Genomic DNA, 19,845 nt, shown 5'->3' on the forward strand with positions numbered 1-19,845 from the left:
TCCTGCTGACAACATTTAAATAAAAGAAAATTTCAGTGCCTTGGCTTTATTTGAAAAAGAAAGTATTTAAATTCCAGATCCTAAGAGGTATATTCTTAACCTGTACTGAGATTATAAAGGAAAGAACACACATGGGTAAGTCATCCTTTTGAGTAACAAAATTAAAAAGTAGTTCTTAATGACTACAGCAGTTGTTCAAAAGTTGTCTCACAGCATGGGTTAGGTTCCCAGTCATTCTGCTGAAGTCAATGGAGGCAATTCATTTCCCACTTGTACTTATATCATCCATGAGTGCAATAACTGCTGTTAATGCTTTCAAATACTGTGTTTACAGAGTCCTTCATTTAATAAGGAGGAATATTTCCTTGGCTTGCTAATTAAGAATTCTTTCTTTGTACGTTACTTTAGAAAATTCTGAAATTATAAGACTTGTCCTTTGACTACTTTGACAACAAACTACCATGTTTACTTGAAGCTATTAATTCACTATCCTATGCAACAGAAATGGAATGAAAATTGTTCATATGCTTCTATTTTAGAGGAAAAATTGACATACTGAGTTTTGTTCAAATAACCTAACCTAATTAGGCCAGTTCTAAATTGTTAGTAAAACCATGCAATTTCACATATATCTAATCTGAAAACATGATAGACATAGAGAAATGCTTTTCTGTAAGAAGAAGGAGATGCACAAAGTACTTTTTAAAAAGTTTCAAGTTATGCAAAAAGTAGCAAAACAGAGAGGTGAAAACATATAAACCAACCAAAACAAAACACACATTAAAGTTCACATGGTCTGTATTTCACTTTGCAAAGTATTCAATAGTTATTCCTTTTACCACCCAGCAACCAAACAACCCAGTGAGGGAGAGCAGCATTTTGCGTGACAAAAATTACAAGAAAACTTAATACAAACTTCAAAAAAAATCTGAAAATTTTAAATACATCATTTTGTTCCTCGCCCATCTTAAAATTAGCAATCATGATTTACATTACAACTGTGCTTCAGCTGTATTTAGTACATTTGGAAAAAATAATTAATAAAACATGTGAAGCTAATAGATAGATTAAAAGGAAAAGTGAATACATTAAAAGCCAACCATTCCTTAATAACTAATACATTTTTAATTAAAATTTTCTGAAATGCAGGAAATTCTCCCCCCTGAGCACACACTTTCTTCTGATAATATGTAAATGAACGAAAAAAAATAAATAAGAGATTAATAGCAAAATAATTTATCTTTCTTAGTTTAAAAATACCACTTTATGAGCCTATCTTCATTTAGTGCTTTAACCACTTTTTTGCTTTGGATTGCACACACCTGCACAACTTAAAAGTAGCAGTTATCCACATGAACTAAACAAAATATATCATTTTAGCACTATGTTCAACTACTGGTACAAGCATGTGGTATGGAACTTGTTTTGGCTTAAATCTAAAATTTTATTGCCTGAGAAACACTTTTTTTAAAATTGTAAGCGTAAGGCAATTAGAATTTAAATACCTTCTGCTAAAAAGTACTTAATGCAATACCTAGTTTAAACCTGTAAACCAGCTCTACCCTTGCTTTCCACTTTTGGTATCTATAATGTACATTTCAGGGACATATTGCATTTTGGATAACCAAAGACACTATCAGTATAATTAACAAGAATAATAGAATATTAAAAATTTTTGGTTTAATTCATCTCTTTCCTTGTTGTAAAATTATTAGTAGCAAAGCAACACTGTTGTTAACACATGTACAATACTAATATGTACATTATTTTCTCTACAGTTTAAGATGAACAATAATACTAAAATTGGAACTCTTATACTTTAAGTTCAAAGACATTTTCAACAAAAATTTGGAAGAAAATAGCTTTTCCTTGCTTTTTAATGACTGAAAAAAGTGTACAAAATGGTTTATGACAAAAACTTTAGCTAAAAAGAGAGAAAAGCAAAGAAACAATCTGATTTGTTTTGTGAAATAAACTAAAAAAACAAACCAAAAACCACACAAAAGATAAAATTCACTTCTGTTCACATTCCATACTCTACATCAGTGCACTTAAAACTACCTTGTGCCACTGGAAGTTGCATGTCCTAACAAATACAGGAAGATGTTGCCAGTGGAGCAATGGGCCCAGGATTGAAAAAACCTCACTTATTTTATTAGCTTTGTCATTGGTCTAGTATTTAGTTAGTGCCCATAACTCCATCCTCTGTGTCTGTGTTCCACTAGTTTGCATCAGAGAGCTTTTCTTGTTATCTCATCTTATCTTGTATTACTTAGGATTTGATATCACTGAGGAGTTTTGCGGCGTGAGGTACAATGTCAGAAAGGAAAGAACAATAAAACATTTACCCTGCAAGTCAGTCTCTGACTATGGCAATACTGGAGGGTGTTTAAGAAGAGCACACAGCATTGGCCCCTTTCTGCTCTCCACTGACATTTAAGCTCTGCAGCATCTTTGATCATTTGACATTGCAAGGACTATCCCCTTCTACTTCTTTTACCATCTATTTATTGAGTTATTGCTCACAATTTGTCTCATCTCCTCTATCCTGCTGACACTGTGCTGCTGTGACCCCTCTGACAGGAATTTCCAGAAGTTCCCTGCCCCCAATATGAAAAAGTGCTGTATTTTATTTGTTTTGAACAGAATCTCTACTAGTTGTATTGTTTTACTCTAATTACAGTATTGCAAGTTTTGATGAAAGTCAGCTCTGCACAAGTCTTATGCACCACATTCCTGATTTTGCAAATCTTGATTACATGCCCCTTCAGTCTTCTTTCCAGAAAGAATATACCCAAATCCTGCTTTTATTCTCTCCTGGTAAGGGAATTTTTCTACATTCTTGCTCATTATATTTAACCTCTACAGTTTCTTTAGCTGTACTGTATCTTTCCAGAGATGCCAGGAATAAAAGTAAAAGTACACACAGTGCTTGTAGCTTGTAAGGATTTCATTCAATGTCAAAAGGACATTTTCTGTCTTGTTTTCAACAGTGCCATACAGATAATTAACAAAAACATATGAAAAATATATAGGACTTCCAAACTAGTGCTTTCAGACCTAGGATCTCAGGCCAAACAAGAGTTATATTGCTGGAGTCCTTGATCCCTGGTACTGGAAGGGGCCCATTGCAATTCCTTTAGCAGAGCTAAAGGAAATTTAAAATGTGCAAAATTTAAAATGCCAGGGCAAACTGAGTTAAAACAACAGCATGGTTAGACATATTCTCAGAGCTGGAATCTGAGAAACAATATCCACAAAGACAAAGCAGGAAACAGAGATCTGTGAGTGCCAAGGGCCATGTACATCCTGTGTGGAGAGTGAAACCACAGTAGTACCTATGTTTAGGTACGGCTACCTGTCCTGCAATCACACTCCCCAAAGGTTGCTCAGCAGATTTTTTTGGCAAGACTTGCCAGCTGCAAAGCTACATTTTAAAGACATTTAAATTTTATTCTTAAGTGAACATTAAGGTGGCAAAATCCCCAAAACATAGGTCATACATGAATTTCAGTTCCCTGTTTACTTTGTTATTCACTCAAACACACATGGAAACACAACCACAACGATGCAAAACTTGGGAGTTTCCAATGGTATGGGAAATCAATTAAAATAATTTTTTCTCCCCTCAAGAAAAGCATTTCACCTGTTTTCAGGATAAGGATAACTAAACTAAACCTAGTTTGATACATTGCTGCTCACTGTAAGTTTTCACCATCTTCAGATGGTGTTTGGTATAAGATATATATTTCAGACAACAAGTTTCCGGAATGCCTTCTTTTTCCTGTCTCTTGGAAAAAATAAATCAAAATATCATGACTCTTATGAAGCATAGACAGTAAAAGATGCCCTTTGAGTCTCTTGTTGCTACTTTTGAGTTAATAGCTGAACATTTTGAGAAATTGCTTGTTTAAAAAAAGCTTAAAAACAACCAGTAGTTTCCAAAGTAATCAGGACCTTTTAAAACTATAAAACTTTTAAATTATTAAGGATCTGAACTTCATTTTGTCAGTACATTACTTGTTTTGAGAAAAGAGAATATCAAGATTAAGGATATTAAAATTAGATCCTAGTAGTAGCTTATTTTGAAGTTATCTTTCAAAGAAAAAAAAAGGAAAAAAACATCCACATGGATGTTTCCCTGTTTAAAAGATGGAGTTGTTTATTGTCTGCTAGTTATCCAGACAGAGTTAGTTGGAGTACCCTCTACTGTTAGAGAAATCACAAAGAGCCTCACATTTGTATAGCGACAAGTTTTTTTTTTTAAACTTGTAATTATACAGACACTAGGGCAATCTATAATTGGAAATTGTTTAGTTGCTACACAGTTACATTGGGTGGTTCATCAGAGATTTGCACTGGCAGATGCCAAACCTTATAAAAATTCCATGTGTGCCGTTTACTTTACTTTCCTTTCAAATCTTATTCATTGGCCAAGGAGAGAAGAGGTGGCTTTTGCTTGTAGACTCTTTTCCTTTACAAATCTGGGGCAAATTCTTTGCCCAGAATCTGCTATGAAGCATTCCTTTGGCCAGATCCTTAACCTAATGGAAAACCACGTGTGTCAGTAGAGGCAGTGGCAGCAGGAGAGGAGCTGCTCTGTAATCTTCCTGTGCTGGGTGACTCTATGGGACACCTGATTTACAGAGTTGGTCTCATAAGAAAGAGCACCTCAGCTACATGACAGTAAAAATCTGGACCCTTATGAGGAACAGCTAGTCACAGGCATCCTGCCCAGATAGAAAAAGAAAATTCTTCAAGATAATTTGGTCTAAGTCTAAGCATGCTAGAGGAGTGCGTGAGATGATAGTGATGGTGGTCTTGGAAAAAAACCTATCTCGACTAAAATTATTATTCAGTCATTAATCTGGAGTTCCAGTCTTAACCTGTTACACTGAAAAAAAGGAAACAATTGAAAATTCAAAAATTGATTTTTTCTATATGGGAGTAAGCAGGCAAAAAATGAACTAAGTTGCAACAATAAGGAAGTGAAATACAAATATTACAGGACATCAACCATGAGATATCATTTTGCAGGGGAAAATCTTGAACTCAAGATTCCAGTAGTTTGTATGAGGTTCATGTTTGGAAAATTATGTTCCTGAGAGGCAAAAGAAAACTTATGTCTCAACATCTTTATAGATTTCGTATAATTCTTTTCAAAAATGAAAAAATAAATTAGATTTCACATAAGATTAAAGTGTATATTTGGTCTTAGAAACCAAGAAAATTCTGGATAGAGACCACATCTTCCAAATAATTTTTTTGGTTTGAGTATTTAATTTATACTAATGACAATGTAACAGTCAAATTCGTAAACCTGTATTTAAAATGTTGGACTAAATGGGCTAAGTTGCAGAACTCGAAGAAAATTAAGCAAGATTTATTTGCATTTTTTTTCAGAAACCTGCCAAAACCACTTTAATTTCCTTAGTAATAAAGAACATCTATACAAAGTGGAAGGCTGGAATATACTCTCTCTTAATTGCAAACCTCTGCATTTATACCTTCACTTTAGGGACTAGTAAGTGAAAGAAATCCTGCACTAGGTGCTTTATATAAGACTATGTAGACTGAAGCTTACAGAAGATTTCATTGTCTTCTTGAGTGCTTTTCCTTTATTGCCTTCTGTATGATCTTATGCTCTTCCATTTTTGGGGGAGGGTGTGTGTGAGGGGAGGGAGTGCTAGGCACATGTGCTGCCATAACAACTGCTACCAGTTACAGGACGAAAATCAGCGATGGAGTACAGACCTGACTTTCTGGCTCTCCTACTTGAGCCTGCCTGTTTTCAAAGCTCTCTCAGGTTGTTCTCAGGCATTTCTAATAATTTCCTGTATTGTATCCTCCAGAGGCTCAATGGATGACCTAAAGGAAGGCCACCTGACATAGAGACAGGATATTTCCCTTCACAGTCCAGTCTCATCAGTTTTACTGGTTCATTACTACAGTACAAATTAACCACTGAATTACAACTGCTAAAGCCCCTAAGCATTATAATATTAATTGTTCTATTTCTAGCTTTGCCTGGAATTCCCTGTGTTTGATGAGAATGGCACAAAGGATTATGCGCTTAGTACATTTCTGTTGAGGATGGAGGAGAGCTTCATATACAGAAAGTTTCTAGTTTTAATTTTTTTTTAATGACAAAATATTTTGTAATTAATTAATCTGAAGTGATAGAGTAGAATAGAATAGAACTTGGTTTCTTAAGTGAAAAGAGCACAAAGACCTGCTCTAGCATGACTATAGATTTCTCTGTAAGGGTTACTTGTAGGCTACAGCCAGCCCTTCATAATATTCCTTGCCAGAGTGGACATCACTGGAGCATGCTCCATACCAGTTTCTGACACGGACCATAAGCAACTATTCTGTTTGACTTTAAATTCTAGCGAGAGCTAATACTGTCCCCAAATCTGCCCTGGTCTTGGGAATAGAAAAATAGAATTTCTCCACAATGCTTCCAGCGCCAAAGCTTAAATTCTCCTTGCAAGCCGTGGTGAAGACTGTAATATTACAAACTGTTTCTCTATAACTCATCGAAGTACTTTGGTGGGATGTAAAAATCCACATGCAGCTCGTGCAAAAGTGCTCAATGCCAGAGCCCATAGATGTTGTGAAAGGCTTTTAGAGATTGAAGAAGAAAGCATTTACTTTCAGGCTGGAGTAGCCTGAAAAAGACTAAAACCTTAAAATATCCTTTTAAAATAGCTTTCTAAATATCCTTAAAAGACTAAAACCTCATGAACCACTATGACCCACGTTGGCAGCTGTGAGAAGACTGCTAAACTGTGGGAGAGATCTCTTCACTGCAGCAGATTCGGGCAGGACTGGTGCCAACCAAAACCTCATGTTTTGTTTCCCTTAATTTGTCTCAAACTGGGGCATGCCTCAAAAGTTGCCACTGCTGAAAGTGTTGTTGAAGTACTGCCAATTGTTTGTTGCTTTCACTAGTTAATTTTCTCAGTGCTTCCAGTTTGGAAACATTATAAGGAGAAAAGCTACTTGCTCCTGAAAAGACTGGTAGAAAATGCTGTCTTCTATTTCAATAGGATAAGACTGACTTTTACTCGACACTGTTAAACAATACATTCCTGTGAAATCAGCCTTCTGGAAATCAGAGGGATTGAGCAGCTAAATCACATGCTCACATCTCAGATAAGCAGGAATCAGAGTTGAGGAAGAAGGTTAAGGTTAGGGTTTGAAGAAGCATTTGAGAGGCTGAATGCTTGAATTTTGGACTGAATGATTTTTCATTTCACAGATACTTTATCAGATGCACTTGGTTCAATAGAGTCCTTTGGAGATCAGCATTAATACTGAATTATTCCATTATGGTCAGTACAATTATAATGAATGCATGAATCATTAAAGCCAATATTTCTTCTATAGTTTCTTACAGCAGTAGTTGGGTATTTCCAAGCTGATGCAATCCTAGTACAACTGGTACTCCAGAAAGATAGATTCATTTAGAAAAAAATTTAGAAGGATCCTAGGATGATTGCAGTGATAAAGAGTAGATCTTATTGGCATAGACTAAAAGTGTTTGGCTGGATTCACCCAGCTGATGGCTCCCTATAAATACCTCAGTGGAGCAAATATCTGAGCAAAGGAGTTGTAAAAAGTAAAGGACTATGCTGGAACAAGAATACATTACTTTAAACTGTTAATGCATTTATTGGACACTTTCTAAATATCCAGTCAATGAAATTTTTGTATTATTTTCCAAATAGCATGGTGAGGGCAAGAAAGTAACCCTCCTTTGAGATAGTTTTGGAGGACTATTATTAAGAGAATTATATGAAGTAATTACTTGCAATAGCTGAGGATGACACTCTCTGGTATAAGCTTTACCTTCAAGGCCAATTTTTGTGAAGACTTTCTACAGTGAATGTACTGTCTTGTTTTATTTTGCTCTCTCTGGAAAGAAAACAAAATAAACAACCCCTCCCCCCCCAACAATAAAATATATATTTATATAAAGTACTCTGCACATAGGAAGCCAGTGACATATACAGTTGTGCATCTCACCCAAATGAGTGTTGTTTGTTAAGGAAACCTGGACACACATTTCTAGATGGGCTCAGCATTGGATGTTTGGGGTAAGGAGGTTTCTGGATGGGGAGGAAATTGAAACTGAGTTGAATAAAGGGATCACCCATCCTGGTAGCATAGCAGTGCTGCAACTGGGTCTTCCTGCACCTCTCCTCTATTCCTTCATTACAAACTTGATTCTCACTCCAGTGTCTAAATGAGCAATTAGGTAATATATTGTGCTTGTATAATCCCTATTTGCCTCCTATCTTATCTTTTTTCCTACCTTAGAGTCAACTCTTTCTTTTCATAACCAAGCTAAACTCCTTTCTCTTGTAAAATTCATGAGACAAAGGAATTATTTAACCTGGCCATCCATAGGCTTTGTCCTGGCTCTAACATTAATTTCTTCTTTGGTATCTCGCCAGCCTAATCCACATCAGCACATTTTTCAATTGCTTTTACTATTTGGTCATGGCACTCTCATTTACATATGAGTCAACTGCTTTATTAAGTCTCTGTATTTTTCTTTGCTAAGAGATTTAATTGCTGTGTATTTGTCAATAGTATTTTACAGATGTTTACACTGATTATATCTAATTTAATTGGCTCATTTAAGGGCTGCCATGGCAATGAGTGATGGTTAGCAACATAACAGTTTTGAAAAGTTGGAGTATTTACTGGTTGTTCTTATTAAAGATATTCCAAGAAGTGAATTTTGGTGTTGCCTGGAAGCAAAATAAGGCATTCTTCAGGTGTTTTGTATGTAGGGGAGGGTGTCCAACATTTCACACACAATGTGTATTGCCTGTGATGGAGACTGGAGAAAACAGGAAAACAAGTTACATTTTTTAGGCCTTTCAATTTACATAGTTCTTGAAAGAACAGAAACAAAAAATGTCTGTGCTTTTGTATCCTGCAGCACACAGTTGTGTTCTTGTAAAGAATTAAACAAGTGGAAGCTTTTTACACACTCTCTACTGGACAAAATTCTCTACTTGAGGAGGAACAGAAGCTTTAAAAGAGCATAGTCATGAGTACTACAGTGGGAATATAGGTAATGGAAAAAGAGATTGGGGAATAAAGCAGGTGCAAAGAAATAGCAGAAACTAAAATAGGGAAATTGAGCACTGTGAGGATTAGCTAAGTGAACACCTGCCTTCTGGCTGCTGAAAAGGAATATTTCTCTTTCCACTTTGAGCCTGATAATTGATTATTAAAAGTGGCATAAAATTTTTCAGTTATATTTTACTTTATCTGCACTGCAGGCAATCCTCATGTAGAGAAATAATTTATCCTCAAGGCCCAAGATATTACAAATAATTACTTTAATAGCAATTGAATTATGTCTTATTATCAGAATCATGTAAGAATTATATTTGAAAGCGCACTAGTGATGATATGTAAGCTTGCAATTCTACTTAAAGTGATACATGCTTCAATTACATGTCAACTTAAATCAGTGCTAAACCTAATGAAAATTGTACATGCTACTGTTCAGGCTCTTTTTAAAGTCAACCTGAGTCTTGCAATCTATTGAGTATGGCATTAGTATCCATAGAGTTGCCAGTATGGACAAACATTATATTTAGATATAAAATAGTCATCTTTCAATGCATGTTACAGAACAGATCTCTTAACTCCTATCTATAATAACATTACAGAAATCTGACACATGATATTGTTACTAATATCTTGACCCAGGTGGTTATGTTAATTCACATGCATCTCAATATACAATTGAAATGAAAATAATCTCTTTGCAGAATCTGAAGTCTAGGAAATAGATCAAAAAGATCATGGCACATCTACAATCTAGAGCTCATGATCATAATTCATATTCTACTATGTACAAGAAAAATAAAGGGTGGTGGATACATCTTTTGTGAAATGGATAAAGACCGTACAGTTAAATAATCTGATGTATAATTCTATTGCAGTTTCAATTTTATGCCAGAAGGAATAAGGAAAAAATGTGCAAAAAAGCCATCCCAAATCTTAAAATTATTACTAAAAATATGTCAAAAAAGAAAAGGGAATAGCATGTCCAAATTTCTTCATGACTAGCTTGAAATGCATTATTCATACATCAAATAGAGAATTAAAATTTCAAAATGACACAATAAATGCTCATATAAATATTTTGAGCAACATTTTTATTCCCTTTATTTCAAACACTCTTAAGATGCCAGGTATTTTTCTTAAAGTTTTCTGGGTCTAAGCTAGTTCTGCTGTCCATATTTATTAACAAATATTCTGGGATAAATTAGCAAACTTATTCTGTATGCAGCCTTGGCTGTGATGTCAGAAGTATATTTGTGTGTAATAAAACAGTTTTAAAATCCAGTCTACAGGTACATGGATAGGTATTATGTTTACACTTCACAGTGAGGTTTTTGTATTATCTAGGTGAATGTACGAGGAAATGATTAGGCTTTCATAAAAATATCAGTTTGAAATAAGAGGTAATTTTACAAGCACCATGTGATTGTAATGGATACACTTCTTCTCCCATCAAAATCAGTAGGACTTATAACCTTAACTATGATGAGAAAAGAGATTTGCCTCGTGTGTTTTGTCCAATTTTTCCTGATATTTCATATGCAAATTCAGTGGGGGAAAACATACAGAAAGACAGAGTACCCTTTCTTTGGAGATTTCAGTTAAACAAGGTTGGCATAATCTTTATTTTTCTTTTGGGACAAAAAAGAAAAGAAAATACAGCCTTCTCTTTACAGTGATTACTGTAACCCAATGAACATGACCTTATTACAGCCTTCACATAATTAATAAGAATACTGATAGCTTTCTTATCTTGGCTTTATTTTCTCTTTCTTATTGTAATTTATAAAGGTAAATTATTGCAAAGGTTTTATGTCAAGGGAACAACAAGTGTGGCCTAATATCTAGCATAGCTACAATGCAGCTGGGTGGTTGTGATTCAGTAATATCTACACAAAGAGCCAGAGGAGTGAAACAATGACAGAACAAAAATTAAAAAGGCCACAATCTGTTTCAAAGCCCACATCTATTATGACTAAAGAGAAGTGAAGGTAAATGCCAGCCTTATCCTGAGAAAAAGAATAGTGTAATGATTATCTATTCAACATTCACACTCCTACAGTAAAAATTTGTTTTGAGACCAACACCAAACAGGCCATTGTACAATGTGGGTTAGTGCTTGAGAGTTGCTTGCTTCCTACCTAGTTGTGAAAGGTTCTGGTAATTGTAGAGGTCAGCGTTAGAAATGTAATACATGCACTTCTGTTTCTGAGAAACCTTGCTGAAGAAAATAGTTGAGGTATGGCTAAAGTAGACTTTGTAAATGTGTTAACTCCTATGTTTCAGGCTGACAGAGGAATAAATTTTTTACTCCCTTGCCAAAGTGAAATGTTGAGAAGCCATTATTTTCATTAGTTGCATTAAATTCTGCTGACAGTTTTGGGGATTCCTACTTTTGAAAACTTTTTTCTAATATTAATGCAACATTTTACTGCGTGTCAAGCTATATTTTAAACACCTGCAGAAGAACAAAAGAAAATGGATTCCTGAAGACTGAGGGGTTTTTTTACTGGTTCTCAGCTTGGGAACCAGGTTCAATTTCTTCTTCTGCCTGAAGCAATTTACACTCATGTTTCCCTGTTCCCAGAAGAGTGCCCTCACTATGAGGATATTCAGCCTTTTCGGTTAAGATCTGTCAAATTCTCTTGTTAAAGTTAATCCAACTCACACAGGAGAATCCTACTTTCTGATTAACACATGGGGGTAGTATCACCTGCATTAACCATGTTAAGACAGCACTCCAGTGAAAGAAATGAGTCTCATTTCCTCCTCCCCTCTTATTGAGTGTGGCAAGGGAACATAAGAACAGCTTCCTAGACCAAAGGACTTGTTTCATACTGCAACACATTACCACCAGGGCAGTGGGTAGTACCTCTCAGTTGCAGTGTTTATAGCTATTTTACAGTCAAGAAGTATTTAGGTATAATGTACTTAGAGAATAAGTGTCAGAATCTCCTTGTGATGCTAGCTTTGGGCAGTTTTTTTGATCTCTAATATCACTTAATGGTTATATATTTTGTACAACATAAAGAAGGATTGTGATTAGGAAGAACAGGAGTAGAGGATTAGACTCAGGTCAATGAAACCCAAGTACATTTAGATCCACTGAACGCTTCAATAAACACAGGAGATGCTATCATGATGAATCATGTCTCTCCACCTCATCCAAAACTAGTGAGAGTTAATCTGTGCATAGTTTTGTGAAGAGAGGTATTCATTAAATTATTCTTGTTTATCTTTAAAATTGAATTAATTGTCAGTCAACTCCATTAGATGTCTCGTTAGAGTTCATTCAAATTTGATATTTTCATAAGGCTCAGGATATGTGTTTCCGACCCCTTTTATCTTTCAGTATGGAAACTGTCTTCTAAGGATCCTGCCATTAACAACACTCCCAGACCATAAAATTGAATAAAATTTTTGGAACTTGCAATGACTGTTCAGTAATTGTCAATATATATTTTTAAAGAGTCTTTCCATATGTTTTAATAGACCCAGCTTTTCCATTCTGTCAGAAGAAAGGAATATCATTAAGGTGTTAATACTGGAGAAATATTTGATTCTGAAATTAAACTTGAACTACTATAAAGTAACTGGAAAATATTAAAATAAACTGTGTTAAAAGCCTTACTAGAAACATTCAAACCCTCTTTTCTGTTGGTACAATTTTTGTAACAGTTGTGGTTAATGATTTTTCATGTTATATTAACAGACTGAGGAGGTTTTACATATTACCTGAGATGAAGGATGTTGAATGTTTCCAATTAAAAAAAAAAAAAAATTATTTGATCTAAAAGAATGTACCATTAAACTATAAAAGTACAATTTGACATAGCATAACAAACTCTAATTCTCATAGTTTTAGAAATCTACTTTTTTTTGGTTTATTTTTTTCTTCCTAAGTAATGGTCTCATTCTATTTAAATAATTCAGTGAAAAACCAACAATGCTTTCAAACTCAGAAAATTAAGAATTATGTTAAGTTTATCATCTCTTGTGTAGCATGGGAAAGTTTTTTAAATTACACCTATATTTGCTTAGCTTTGTTGAGCAGATGTGGGATTAATTGCATGTTTAAGTGCCTTGTTGAACAGAGGTCCATTTCTTATTAAAATCAGATGCTTAAGTGGATGGCCATATGTGGCATTTAGCAATCTGATAGTGCATTAAAGTATGAATGTAATATGATTATTTTTATATAAAGCATTTCCCTTCAGATTGCCAGCTCTAGTGATTCACAAACGGAGTTGTCCAGTTAGTTGCACAGATTCCTGTTTCACACACAGAATAAATTTACCTCAAAAATGTTTTCTCTGGATACTAAATAGTGATAATATAAACAGAGGAGAGAATGTATTTGTCCTCAGGAAAGCAGGAAATTGAGGATATTGAGCTACAAGAGCAACAGCGAAAAGCATGAAATTGTGCATCATCTTACACAAACAAAGTTAAGTTTATGGTACTCAAGAGAAAATCAGTAATAAAACCCATTTCAAAAAAAAAAAAAGGAAGCAACTTTCACTTGTTGCCCATTTCTTCAGGAAAGTGCCAGTAGGTGTTCTTTCCAGCTTGCCTGCAAGGCAGAAGAAAGGCTCCTCAGATTAATTACTACTCAGTTGTGACAGGCTTGGGATATGGTTTCTATTCCAGAGCCTATCTTTTTTTTTTTTTAATGGTGGTTTTCCTTCATTTCTGTCTGATCTCTGACTCACCACTGTGGAATGAAAAGAAAAGCTTTCTATGCACTGCCCAGACTGCCACAAGTGTTATCCTGACAGTAGCATATGATTAAATATAGGATTTTTTCTTCAGCATCTGTATTGCTGCTTGCAGCAGACCTTCTGCTGAATGGAGAAACCCCAAGATCTTTCCCAAAGCACCTTGACGTGCAGTGAAATATTGGTATTTGAATTAGAGCCTAATCAGGAGCAGCAGAGAAAGTGACGTGTTTCAGAGCTGCCTTTTTTTGTGGCCAATTACTCCAGGCTCCTAGTGTTCATGTCTTCCATGTACTTTCGTTAATTAGCACTTTATTAGTTTGGCTTCAGAGAGATGGTTCTGGAGAAAACTTTCCTGATGCTGCCAAACGGTCACAAGCAGGAGGTGATTAAATTTAGTCCTAAGCAATAGGCATCTGCATGCATTCTTTGAATCTCAGTGTGCTTTAAAATTATGTGTTCCCAATAATTTATGCCCAGAGGGATGTGCTGTCAGTAAATAAGTGTGAAAAACTGCCTCACAGTATTAGCACTGTCTATACGCTATTCATTTAGATCTATTTTAATAATGGGATTCTTGACTCCTCCCCATTAAGCTCAAGCTGATTTATGTTAATGGCAAATGAAACATGAATTGCATATTTTTGCTGGATTGGAAGGGAAAAAAAGCAGCAATTTCTGTTCAGTAAAATTCTTTTTTGTTGCTTCCTTTATGAGTAGGTCTGTTGTCTTCATTTTACAGCTATTAACCCCAATATTGTCTTCAGAGACAACTATTAAAGAAGACTGTGCTAGTCAAAACAGCAAAAGAATTAAATAAACACAGATGATTTAAGAAAACACAGACAGGGATGTTTTCTCTACTTCTTGAGAAATGGTAAATTCAGAAGAAGATGTAGTTGTAAATCCTGTGCGTTTTGTTAAAGTGCAAATGATAGTAATGTCAGTGAAAATTTTTGTATTAATTAAAGGCTAGATGGCTGGCCAGGCTCTTTAGCCCATCAGATGCCAGCTGTGTGGAGTGTCTCCAAGGGCAGAGGGCACGAAATGAAGGCTAGCTGAGGGCGAATGGAGATAAAGCACAAGTAAGGATCCTTCTTACTTAAATAGTATGGGGTTCATTCTACTTCTAAATGACTGATATCAAGCAGGTGAATTTGCTTGAGTTTTGTTGTGGCTTTTGTTTGTTTTTTTAAAATCGCCAAACTGTGTCAGCAGGTCTATGCACAGGCAAGGCAGACCTTCTCCTTGGAGGAAGAATTTGAGTTTCAGGGTCTCTGGGTGGCACTTGCAGACAGCTATTTCCCTTGTTACTATTGTTCCACATCTTCCCTCACTGGAGTTGTAGTATGGAGAATGCACAGCAGGACCATACCCTTTTTGGCAGTTTACTTAAATTCTTGAATGCTACTGCAGAAGTTATTGAACATGCTGTTCCCATCTAAATTCCAGTTTTCTTCATGAACAGGTGACTCACGGTTTTGCTAGTTCATGAGTATGAGTTCTGGCTGAAGTTGTTGAAAAGATGATGATTTGCTAACAATTTACAAGACCTGTCTGAGGGTTCATAGTTATACTATGGCCTAACTGATTTAAACTAAAGAAAATACTAAAAGAATGCAAAGACAGTCAATTTCAATCACTTTTTTTCTTAATTCATAGCTAAAAGAAATTTTTTTTTATTCTAGCTTATGAAATCCATAAACAAATTAAGACCTTGATTCATTATCCTATACATAAATAGCACGCATGAATTCAATAGACTCATTTGTATTTTTAAAGAATGTCCAACACAGAGGTCAGCAACCTTTTCTGACATACACCTTAGACAGTCATTTGTATCTGTGCTGAGGGAGTACAAAATACAGTGGATGGCTAACCTAAGGGCACAGACCTTGGTTTCTTTACAAACACCTCTTGATTTTAAAGAAAGTGATTAATGAAGAATTGTATCTTAATATGAGCCAATAAAATTTTGTTCTTTATAGACAACATCTTAGAAAGAATAGGAAAGGAAGAATTGGTAGTCATAGCAGCCAGTAGATGCTGCCAGCTTGTATCATATCCACTAAAAAGAAATCTTTTTTTCTCCAAGACAGTATGTTTTTTGCGAGACTCCACAAAAAGCACAGAAAAAATTCCAAACAGCCCAATTTTAATATCAGTCAACATTAATTTTGCAACAATTTCAGATCTGAGTGTTTTTCCACTTCTTCTGATATCAGTCTCATACAATGAATGAATTCAGAGACTTGTGTTGCCACATGTCATGTGTTTTCAGCTGGTAGGTGGCAGAACCTCCCTGGAAATGAGCAAGGAGTAACTTTTAGCTTCATTCATCAAGACCACCAATATAGCACCATGACTTGCTGAGGTTTGACAGAATCACTAGTACACTATAGTTAAAAACATTGGTGTGCTCAGTGGTGCTCTCATGTCTCATAAGCAGGGCTGCTGCACTGTGCATGACTGGATCCACAAACAAACTTGTGAGAAGCAGAAATGTATAGGTTCTGCACCCTCTCTGGTGCTTTTAAAGCCGTACAGTGTTTAATCTCTTTTGAGTTGCAGCTGGTTGGTTTAGAATTGACACTGCTTGTGATATCATAGCTCCTCCCAAGCCCTGAAAACGCAGCCAAGCACACACTTATACACCCTTGTGAAGGCCTAGGCAAGTCCTGCAAGAAACTTGCACTAGAAAATATTAAGGTGAAATTTTCTTCTTGTGTTGTACCCACTGTATTACGTGTAAGAAATCTGTGAATGTACACAATGTAGAAAACCAACAAAGGATATGTTTACAAGGTATGAAAGAGCTGAATACTGACTATTAAGGAAATGCTTTTTCTCTGTTCAACAACAATCATATTATACTCTTTATTACTTCAGTTTACAATGTTAGTCTTTACACTTTATATTCAACAGGAAAAACACTTCACTTTCTACATAATCATCTGCCTATCTTCTGTCTAGCTGTCATTTTCATTTAAAAGTTCTTTCCCTAAATCAGCTTCTGCCATTTCTGTAACACAGGCAGAAAATATTTCATTTATTGGTGAAATGCATTTAATTCTAGGGGTAAATAAAGGTAAACAGTACAGAAAACCAGCGGTATCCCTAGCACAAGAGGAGAATGACTTTTTTTGGTTCAAAATAATGGGGTAAGATTTATTCCTCAATTTATTAAACCTGATGGAATTTTTCCAAGGCACAAGTTACTTGGCATGAAAGACAACAGCTAGACAGGTTGTCTATGGATCAAGCATGTCTAATTGAATAGGACAGAGCATAATAGTTTATGTATTAGCATGAGTCACAAAGTATTTTTAAATACTTAGCAGTTTAAAACTGTTTAATAGGATTTCAGTGTGTTAATATCTGTGAGTAGCAGGAAAAAATGTCTCCTATAAGTGAGAAAGTACTTCTTATGACTGAAATGGGTAATTAGAATAGCTTTTAAGAAGTTTTGTCTTTCTGATTTATGTGATTCTGGATTTTGTCTTGTTTGATTTTGTTCTGTCAGACTCCTTTAAGAGAGAAATTAATTAAATTACATGAACTTACAATACATGAACTAATCTTTCCTTAGCTAGTCAAAATCTGGCATTAATAGTATAGGATATAACATGGTATTTAAAATTCATTGGCTTCCTGAAATAATTTTCTGTCCATATTTAAAGTTAACAGTGATCTAGATTGCAACACCACTTTGTAATCTTCTTAAGTAGCAAGATCAAGTACTTACACAAGACAAAGAGACACCATACTACACCAAAAATACTTGACTAAAGTTCAGAGCAGGAATTCTAGAAAACAATGTATTGCATTCATTTTATACATAATATTTTTGCCTGTTTGGTTAAAAAATAGCATTTTTTATTTTTTATTAGATATACATCATGTTGATGCAGTTATCATAGTTATCCTATCCAAATGGGAGAATGAACAGGAGTGAACAAATGAAGTATTTAATGTACGGTGTGGATTAAGTATAGCTTCTTCTTCTGAGAGTTTAAAGTGACTTGCTTAAAATCAGAATAAAAGCTGAGAAATTAAATTCAGAAATAGCTTCTAGAGTCTTTAGTCTTATGACCAAATGCCTCTCAGCATTTTAAAAAAGTATTTCCTTTCTGAAAAATGGAAAAATAATGATAATCTGTTGCTGCTTGCATTTTCACCAACGTAATCTATATTTTTGTCACTAAACAATGGAATTTTGTCAATTCAAATATTTTAATTATATTTTAATATGAAAAAAAATGAACAATAATAGACCTGTTTTATAATTTCTGTAATAAGAGAGTTTGTCTTTATTTCTAGTTCGATGAATTTTTGTTTCTTTCTCCTAAAACCAATCTTAAAACCAGAATAAGAATTTCTTTCATCTTATTTATCACTAGAGCTATGTTTGACTAAAACCCAAACACGATCCTTGGGGATTTCAGCAGTATGAATAAGTGCTGTCTGCCAGAAAGCATGAACAATGAAATTTAATTTTTGAATGCTTTCTCAAAAAATTATTTAGGATTTACAGTATTACATAATACAGAAATAAGTCATTGTGAAAACGAAACTTTAATATATATCAAAAGGCATAAAGAAAGTTCATTGTGAATAATCTTTTCTAAAGGCTATGACATTATTAAATGATCAATTTTCGTGTGTAATCTCTTTTATTAGTTTATGGAATAGGTCCACTAATAAGAAAGGAAACACAGAACCTTTATATGTGACCTCATTTAAATGAATACCCAATATTTAACCTTATTTGAAAGTTTGCTTTTTTCTAATACTATTTTTCTATTTTTATTCTCTCTTTTATCAATTTGATCTCTAGTTATGACATTAAAGCTTGACTGGCTCTGCAGAAATTCTTTCTTTGGGGATCTCTCTTGGTCTGCTTCATTTAGTGACTAAGTTCATCACACTGCTTCTCACTAGGTGACAAGAAAGAGAAATAATGAAAGGAGCCAAGTGCAGTCAGCAAGTACAGAACATAAAACATCACCATGTGGAAGTGAGGTACCTCAGGGCAACCCAAAAGAATCCACATCTTCACTTTCAAGTAACACCATTACATACATGAAAATTGAGAAAGGAAATACCCAAAGCTCATAATGGAAGCAAAGTGTCATTGACTAAAGTGAGACACAAGTGGTGATGACCAGAGATTTCAGGTGACAGTGCAAGCATGGTCATCATCTTTCAGTAAGGAAAAAAAAAGTATTAAATTAGTGTATTAAAAAATACGACTGTCAAAAATCTGTAAGAAAACCTCATCTTATTCATATATGATTTTCCCTGAATTTTGTAAAAAACAATGATATCTGTCTAATATTGCGTTAGAGACTTTCTTTTTGTTGGAATTTTCTTCAAAAAGCAGTGCTGCAGAAGCAGAATAATTTTTATGTCAGGTTCTGGAAGGCCAAAGACAAAAGTGAAAAGGAGGAAACAGGTAATTAAGATCATCTGGCTGAGGAGTGCAAAGCATGTTGTACAATTACAGACTACTACCAGTTTAATACCCAGAGGTTCTAGATGGATTTGCCCACTGGTGTTTCAAAGACTACCCTTTTGTACATAAAACATTAAAAATCTTGCCTTCCATGGTCTGTTTAGCATGACTTTAGGGACTGCACAGCTGTTTCAGAATGTTTTTCCTGTAATAATACATATGCAAAATGATCTGGAAAATTTATGTTTCCTCCTCCCCCTGCTCCTGCTCCTCCTCCTCTTCTTTTTACTTCTCCTCTTCTCGCTCCTTTCCATGACCTGTAGCCCTTATGAATGGACTGCTCCAGTGTGGGTCTCCCACAGAGTTATAATTCATGAGCTTCTCTCCATGGGCTGCAGTTCCTGCCAGAACCCTTCTCCAGTGAGGGTTCTTTATATTTTTAACAAATATTACCCTACAACAGATATTCACAAAGATTAACAATTCATCCATGTGCGACTGCATCTGGTCAAGATACTCCAATAACCACATCATGGACAGGTGGACACAGTGGGCAGTTCGAGTGGGTCCTGCTGA

The sequence above is a fragment of the Corvus brachyrhynchos genome, unplaced genomic scaffold (assembly GCF_000691975.1).
Source record: "Corvus brachyrhynchos isolate BGI_N302 unplaced genomic scaffold, ASM69197v1 scaffold331, whole genome shotgun sequence".
Lineage (NCBI taxonomy): Eukaryota > Metazoa > Chordata > Aves > Passeriformes > Corvidae > Corvus > Corvus brachyrhynchos.